Below are 9,361 nucleotides of genomic sequence, written 5' to 3' on the forward strand. Positions count from 1 at the left end.
ATAATTTAAAACTTTTTCTTCTATTAACAACATATATCCTTTATCCTTGTTTCTCGGTCTTTTTCCCCTCACCTTCCGTACCAGTATGCAGTCAATCTAATCTGTTTAAAACAGCCTATTTTCTCTACATGTTCTTGGAAAACATGTAGTGATGATTTGTGTGCAGGTATTTTTATTTAAAAAATGATTTTGAGAAAATAGTAGATTCACATGAATTTGTAAGAAATAGTACAGAAAGATCCCGTGTACCCTTAACCCAGTTTCCCCCAATGGTAACATCTTGAAAAACTATAGTATAATATCACAAACAGAATAAGTTAAGATACTAAGTTCAACACTAATTCTTTAAAAAAAAAAAAAAAACACATACAGTGATAAGCAGCCTTTAGTACTCAATTCAGCATCCTCTCTATTAACTGATATTTGTTTGAACATCTGGAATAGACTAGGCTGGTGAGAAAATCATCAAAATAAACTCGATTGGATGGAGGCGATAGAGTATGGTAGAAAAGCCCAGTTTAACAGATTTTTGGTTGGCCCCTTCTATGCACCAGGAAATAGGAAAGTCATAGTCTAGAGGAAATGTAAACTAATAGACACCAACCAGTATGCAATGTGGTAGAAATTTGTAGAGTGCCATGAAAGCATTCAAGAATTCATTTAGTGAAATTGATGGAGGCAGAGTCAGGGAAGGCTTCTTGGAAAAGATGATGTCTGAGCTGAGTCTTTCAGAATTTCATATAAAAATCTCTGCTACTTTGGTGCTTATTTCATTGATTATATTCTCCTCTCTCTTTTCCCTGTAAACGATAGATCTCCTGGTAAGTCCCCCTTACTCACTGAAGGCTTTGGCATCTGACTGAGAATTATCTTTTTTACCCCAAATTCTACCGTTATCCTAGGTAAGTTCTATGTCTGTGTGGATAACCCACTCTACACCTTTGCCTCTCTTGATCTTCTCAACTCTGTTAATTTCTACCAAAACTCCACTCCAATGACTTGCTTTGTTGGAATTCCTTAAGTGCTCAGAACTGGTGATATTCAACTTGTAGATTCAAGTCTGTAGAACTTACACTTCTAGTCCTGTGATCAATCGGTTGGGACATTTAGAACATGTCTTTCTTGGCCTTTCTCTGACTCTACAATTCATTATTTCTAACTCGGCACCTGAAGCCCAGGAGGGACAGAAAAGGTTTGTGAGGGAAGGTAAAGCTTGAGGGTATGACCCTTGAAGAAGCATAATTTTATTTAGGGACAGTGGCAAGAAAAGTAAGGAAGTTGATGGGAAATATAGTTTCTAACTATAGGAGCCGAAGCAGAGTGTCCACTCTACATCCTTATTGCAACATCTTCCAGGTTGTTGGAACAACAAATACCTTAATCCTGCCTTGATGGTCCTACCTTGATGTGCCTCCATCTTGATATAGAGAAGAAATTGTTGTCGCTCTAGCTAGGTGAAATGGCAAAGAAATATAAAATAAATTATCAAAGAACGAGACTAATAAAGAAGAAGTCCAAAATTTGTGAATAAAATAAGTTTGTACATTTTTTAAAAATCTAGATCATGTCTCCCTAGAGAAGAATGTGGTAAAGTTTCCAAAAAGCCTCAGGGTTAAATAAACCTAAAGTTGAACTAAAAACATTTCACAATGTATACATATGTCAAAACATCACACTGTACCCCATAAATATATACAGTTATTATTTGTCAATTAAAAATAAAAATTAAGGGCCGGCCCGGTGGTGCACTGGATAGTGCGCCGCTTGGGAAGCGCGGCGGCGCTCCCGCCCGAGGGTTCGGATCCCACATACAGACCGGTTCCCGCTCACTGGCTGAGCGAGGCGCAGGAGCAACACCGAGGGTTGCAATCCCGTTGCCGGTCCCCGGTCCGGTACGGGGGCAACACTGAGGGTTGCGATCCGTTGCCAGACATGGAAAAAAGACAAAAGACAAAAAAATAAAAAAAAATTTTTAAAAAAATTTTTAAAAAAATTAAAATTAAAAAAAATCAGTTCTATTTTTATGCAACACTTGTAATTAAACAAAATGGAAGAACTATCTATTGAATTTAGAAAAAGGTATTCAATGTTGAAAGTTGATGCTTTGGAAAACATAGATTATTAAATAGAGAGTGACGGGAAGTTCCTTGGTTCTCTGCAGTAATCCACATGCACATGTCTGAGGGGCTACAAAATTATTCCTCAAAATCTTTTTCATTTTCAACTTGACTCAAAACCTATAATCTTCTAAAATGGTAACTCATTTTCTGTGGGTAGAGGGATTATAGATGATTTTTATTTCTATCTTCTGGTAATTCAAAAAAGCACAAATTATTTCTAAAAGAAATCGTTTTTCTTTTTCTTTATTAGACACCTTGCTACCACCACTCTTTATATCTTGGTCTGGACTTGTGAGGATTTTGACTGAGACAGGAAAGAGGTAGAGAGAAGGAGCCCTATCTGAGCTCAGAAGTTTGGGGTAAAAGAAGATCCAGATGTGAGTGTGAGAAAGAATGCCTAAAGGCGGTGAGAGGTGACGGAAGGAAGGGGTGAGAGGTGACAAAAGGAAGGGGTGAGAGGTGAAAGAAGGAAGGGGAGAGAGATGATGGCTTATGTGCAGCTGCTCTGTGGCTGGAAGGAGTCTTGTCAGGTAGTTCTTGACTTCAGCTCCTACATGAAGAAAGGTGCTTATGTTAGGCAGGGGTAGAGGTCAACAGGCTCTTTATGTTTTAAAGACATTTGTACATTTGGGTCATAATCTCAGTTTTTTTACCCTATATACTTGTACTGTTAGTGTCTGAACCTAAACTTCCTGAACCAAAGGTGCTATTGCCTTAAGTTCTTGAATTTTCCATTTATGTCTAAGTGTATTTCCTAAATAATGTTGAATTATTTGCTAGGAGACTGTAGTCAGACATTCATAATTTTGCCATAGTAAGTTTTAGCACCCTTTTGGGAAGGCCTACCTCCTCCACGGCAATTGTATTGTCAGAATGTGTAATACATGGCGATAATGATGTTTTACTCCTTTGGAAATAGTACCCTGGGCTGATAACTAAGAGCTGAGCAGAGACCTGCAAAGGCCTGCCTCTTCAGGAGATGCTCTCTTTGTTTGGGATGAGGAGAGCACTTAATGAGCACTTTATTCTCATCTTGGGTAATTTAATTTTCTGAATATCCGCAAAGGCCTGCCTCTTCAGGAGATGCTCTCTTTGTTTGGAATGAGGAGAGCACTTAATGAGCACTTTATTCTCATCTTGGGTAATTTAATTTTCTGAATATCTGAGAACAACAGTATACTAGCTACTTTACTAATTCCCATTAATTTATAATTTCCTGCTAATTGCATATTTTTCCCTTCTCCCAACCTCCATAAGATGTTAAAGTGAATTCGACGCTTGTATAATCTGCATCCCTAAGTGCTAAACAGAAGATTGAAATGAAATGGCATTAGCAGTTGGGGTTTTTACAGTAGTGGAAAAGGGCTGGTGGCATGTTTTTTTTAATTGTGTGGTAAAATGTGGGGTGGGGGAGGATGTCGTGATACAACATTTATAGGAGAAGAAAGTGACTAAATAGTAGTTCCAAGCAGAGAGAACCACTCATGATAAAGAGAGTAAACTGATTTACTTGATAGGAACAGAGATTCTGCTGGCAACATGGAATGGGAGGATGGATGAGGTGTGATATTGGGTCACTAGGTAGTAAAGAGGCAGAACAGTACAAAAACAAAAAAATCTGCCATGTCCTGGTCGGCAGTGCCTTGGGAGATCTGGTATACCTTAATAGTCACGTCTATCTGTCAGGGAAAACATCATTAGAACAATTTTTACCAAGAAGAAGACAGAATGGCACCAAAAAGTCATAAAATAACCTCAAATCCTTCTTGTAACCCTTACCCTAGATCCCTGCATTTAGGATGTAACTTAGTAACAATCCCAAATCAGTATGTCATGTATGACCAATAGAAAACCTGATAAAGTGATTAGGGGGGCTGTCCCATCTCTGTTTCCTTTGATTCTTCTCCCTTCTTGTGATTATAAAATGCTAAGCCCTACTGGCCCTTTTCGGAGTGCATTTCTCAAGGTTACTTGACCCATGTGTTTTCCCAGTTGCAATCATCATACTGGATCAATAAATCTTACATTTTGTATGTTTAGTCTCAGTTTCTTTTAGGTCAACAAGAGCTTCTGCCAGAGTGCAGCTTGTGAATTTGATTTGGGGGTTAATAAGAAACTCAAGTAAGTTTTGAGTTGTTGATGATACTTATTCTAGAGGACTGTGGAGGAAGGACACCGGATGTCTCAGCCTTGGGGCCAATTGTTGTGGGTAAAAGATCCATGTCTAAATGGCGAAGATGGAATCAACTGTGCATGTGTGTGCACATATGTGCAATGTGTACACGTGGACAAAAAGAGGGAGTGGTCCTAGGAGAGGATTATTATTTCACAAGGAGGTAGTGTGCAAAGCTGTGCTGCATCTCAGCGGAGGTCATTGCTCTCCACTTATTTCTTTAGGTTCTAAGTCCACAAAGGAATAGATTAGCCCTATGAGAGACAGAGCTCAGAAACTGCCACCCACAGTTCCCAAACTCTCCAAAATGTTAAACCTGACATTCACTTACCTACCAAGTATTCCCCTCCAAGCAGGCCAGTGATTGATCAAACCATCCCCAAGCAGCTCCACATCCAAGATTCTCTACCAGCCAGATTTTCACCCCATTGGCTTTGGAACATTTTCTACTGCTTATACAATAGAAATGGAGAAGATACCAGAAAGGGCAATTTTCTTATCCTTAAACAATGTCCTATAATGCCTGACTTCCCTCACTTTTCATCTACGGCTCACGTAACCATCCATCAATCCTCAGGAAATAAAATAAGCTCAGAATCTGCTTACAGATAGAACAGTATAAGGAAATGTGGGCAGAGTTTACATACAGTTGAAATCAATTATATATGCCTCATCTTTATCAGGTACAGTCTTAAAGAGGTGACAGTCACTGGCAGACTCCTTTATTTCATTCTTCCTTTAGCATGGTTTGGGGTCATTATTTTTTTCTAGTTAGGGCATCTCTACCCCTCACACCAGGAAGCTCATTGACTGGCTCATGTTATTGCTCCACTCTCCTTTCTAGCCAGCTTGTCCTACAAATCTATGGCAATCTAGTTAGGGCATCTCTACCCCTCACACCAGGAAGCTCATTCACTGGCTCATGTTATTGCTCCACTCTCCTTTCTAGCCAGCTTGTCCTACAAATCTATGGCAAAAACATATTTTTCTGCAAGAGCTGCAAATCTGTCCATGAACTTGGACCCTTCTGAGCAGCCTGTCCAGATTCTGGGCCCTTGGAACAGTTACTCATGTTCCTTTTGTTGACCATCCTACCTTAGGCAGCACACATCAGAATCTCTCTGGGGTTTTTCTCCATTTCCTCTCCCATCCCGTCTTTGGTGTTTTTCTCTCAGGCTGATTATTACAACACTTCTGCTTCATTCTGTAGAGGGTTAGAAATGTTGATTCCTATTTGATTATTAGATAGGGTTTTTAGGTAATGCATGCGTGGGACAAAAGTCCTCAGATAGGAGGCAAGAGCCTACAGCTAGGGCGGCAAGAACCCAGCAAATCAATTCTAATCAAGTATATGTTGATTCTCAGTTGATTTTTAGTATAGGGTTTTTAGGTAATGCATGCGTGGGACAAAAGTCCTCGGATAGGAGGCAAGAGCTTACAGCTAGCAGGGCAAGAGCCCACCGAATCAACTTTAATCACTGTTTAGGTAAGGGATTATATACACTAATTATTAATCTAATGGGTTCTTTGGAAGATCTTGTGAAAAGGAAACTCACACAGGTTTAAAGCCTTTGATGTGAACAAGAAAACTGAAACAGAATAAGGATTGTTCTGTGGGCAATAACTTTTAATACAACAAAGCTTAAATGTTGGGAAAATGTGTGAGTTAAGATTTCCGAGGACGTTTTGCTAGGTTAGTTAGTACATGGGTTTTTTTCCACATTTTGCTTTAAGCTGTTTCTGAGTTTCTCAAGAAGTCAGGCACATTCATGATTGTCTTATTGTTTCTTTTGCATGTTACTTAGCTTAGATTTATGACTCTTTTTGGTATATTGTTTAAACTATTTTGAGCCATGCATGCTTGGATGGAGATTGTTACATAGCCAGTTTCTGTATGTTCTTACTATGATTGACTATCTGTTCTTTTCCTGTAATTTTCTTGTCTTTTCAATAAAAATTGAAGCATAAACCGACTTGGGACTGCTACCCAGTTTCTCCTTCTATCAGAGGAGTTGCAGAGGTACAGTCCTTTCAGGCTTTCATCACATTCATGTTGCTTTGAGTCATCTTTTTGCATCTCTGTTACACAGCGAGAGGTGTAGCAGCATTCAGCTCTTCTGTTTGATTGCTTTCTAAATCTGGTTTTTTAAAAACAGTCCCACACCCCCAATTTCTCCTCTTCAACTCAATCTCTCTCTACCACCATTTTTAAGTCTCAGATGTGTCACTCATAGCTTCTAGAGACACATAAAATATGTTACAAAACTGCTTAAAAATGATTTGGGAGTTCAAAATCCCTTACTGTTTTTGGTATACATTGTCATTTGAACATTAGAGTGGTGTCTATGACCAAATTTAACATGAACCCAACTAGGAATTTGAAGCTTTAGTTGGACAAACATTTCCCCCATAGATTTGGGGAAAGGAAACGTAGTCTAGAAAAAGAGTGACAGATGACTCACAGAAGCATGACTGTTGTATTTCCTGTAAATTCTTCCTTCAGACCTTTCCAGAGTTTAGACACATGTTCTTGGAACTCTGCCCTGAGGTCAGTCTTTGAGACAGATGTACTTGTTTGTTTGTTGTTTATTTTTTGACAAAATTCTCATGCTAATGCATTATGCAAATAAAAGTTCACCAAACCTAGTTTCTATTTTCAATTTTTGGTATTTTCAATTAAATTACTTAAGTAATTGAACAGACAAAAGTGAACTATTAGAGCAGGTGTATATGATACTTGAAATGCTCATTGACCAACAAATACATGAAAATTCGGGTGTGGCACGTGAAAAGTGAGTGCAGTATGTCAGTAGGGAGTGTATGCAAGGTCATGTTGCACACAAGTCTAAAGTTCACAGGTCAAAGATCACCTGGACTCTGCTCTTAGGGGTTCAAATCTGGATATCACAAAATAGGTGCATGCCCCAAGAGTAAGGGCTTTTCTCTGCACAATCAGTAGTGAAATGAAGACATCAATAACAGGTGCTTTCAGCACTGTTGAGAGATTCAAATGAGACAATGTCTATGGAAAGCACATGATAAGTCAGTTATTGCCATGAAGTAGATCAAGGGACAAGCGAGAAGGACTACATAATTTCTTTAGGCCCTGGAGGTGATGCACGTCCTTGGGTTGGTGGAAAGGTTGGGAAATGAGTGTCGCCGATAAAGATATGAAATCCCTTTGGTTTAGGCATTCACAGTAATGGCATTCTACTTCTATTAAAGCATTTCATTCCCACATTTTTCCTATTTTTTATAAGGTGTATAATATACAAAACTACAAGTTGGAAACAAATTTTTTTTGTCTTACACACACGTTCTCTGTGTATACACATAGATACACACACATACATATGAGTGTATATGTATATCATCATCATTTCATAATTATAAACAGGTTCTCAGTTTTTTTCATTTGGGTTCACCCCATATCTCAATATTCAGGCCCTGGTCATTTTCTTTTTCTACAGGAGATGTTTTGCATACTTCAGAAGCCTTTTCATTCTTAGTTTACAAGGAAACAAGACAGTTGATTTGTTTTTTTCCTCCTGGGTGATTAGAGGTTTTTAGCTCATTGTTCTCCTGAACTGTCTGTGTCTAAAGTAACTGGTGCCCAGCTCCCTGCCCCAACTCCCATGTCTCCTGCACCCAGATCCCGGGGCTGTCAAGGCCGCACTGAGCTCTGTGCCCACAGGAGACAGGAGAGAGGGAGAGCAGTCCCAGTCTTCCGGGAGCTCACATTTCCCGAACCAGGGATGGTGCAGGTGTGTGCCCACGTCCCCAGGGGAGGCACTGTCATGCTCCTATTCCATACCCTGCTATATCACACCAGCAGTACTGAGGAGAGCAGGAGACTTCCACCTTTCTGGGTGCATTTTGGTTCCATGTCTTCCACCAGGAGTGCTTGAATGGTGTGGAGAGGAGAGGTAGTGAGGCCCAGCCGGGGTGCAGCATCTCCATTCTGGTGTTGTGCAGGAGACTTCCACCTTTCTGGGTGCATTTTGGTTCCATGTCTTCCACCAGGAGTGCTTGAACGGTGTGGAGAGGAGAGGTAGTGAGGCCCAGCCGGGGTGCAGCATCTCCATTCTGGTGTTGTGTTGTTTCTGTTTGCTGCAAACTGCCCCAGAGGTCCCGGGTTCAGGAAAGTGCCTGCAGGGAGTTTGAGAGGGGTCTCTTTGCCCACTCGACCCAACGCACGTGCACTTACATCTGCAAAGTCAGAGTTCGGGGTCCTGCATCTGGGCCTGGGTGGCAGTGTGTGACCTGGCACGGTGAGTTCCCCTGTTATGTCGCATTCATTGCCGTCACAGCACTGAGTACAATTTCTCATTTAAAACTCATTTAACTGTCTGTTTTCTCAACTTGGCTGTAAGGCCTAGGAATGTTTAGTTTACTGCTGTGTTTCTACAGTACCAACAGAACCTGGCCCAGTCCGTCTCATTTCTCTCAATGAATGAGTGAGCGAGTGACTCCACTTGCCGGTGATCTCCTGCTCACTGTGCTCTTGCTAACTTTGGACATATCCATGAGTCTCATCATAACAAGACTCCACTCCCTGCATCCATCTGGAGGAGAAGCTAAGGGTCTCTGTCCCACCTTGCTCCTTCCTCAGAGACGGGGATGGGGATGTTCAGCCTAGGTTCCTTCCTGGTGTGTCTCCTTCCTCTGTTTGAGCCTTTCTAGACTCTTGACTGCTTGGCACATGGTCCGCTTGCATCATTCTTAGCCTCTAATTCTTGCTTCCAGTGGGTCTGCTCGCCCCAGTGTGGCATTCACCCCGGCGTCCTGCCCCTGCCCTTGCCCCTATCAAAGTTCCAGCCATAGTAAGGGGATGTTCAGGAACTTTCCATGCCCAACCCTCTGTCCTATTCCTCAGTCCTGCTCTTTCACTCACTTGAGAAGCTCAGCGAGCCCCAGGACACTGATGATCAAAATTACTGCTACAAAGAACCAAGATGACAATATTGCTACCTCTGCATTCCCAATGTGTTAGAAAAAAGTCATTTGCTGGGGTAGAAAAGTTGTTTCAGAAGTCAAAAGGCACAGGGATAATGCAGCCAGGGGAATT

Source organism: Galeopterus variegatus, unplaced genomic scaffold (assembly GCF_000696425.1).
Source record: "Galeopterus variegatus unplaced genomic scaffold, G_variegatus-3.0.2 Scaffold3356, whole genome shotgun sequence".
NCBI classification, from domain to species: Eukaryota; Metazoa; Chordata; class Mammalia; order Dermoptera; family Cynocephalidae; genus Galeopterus; species Galeopterus variegatus.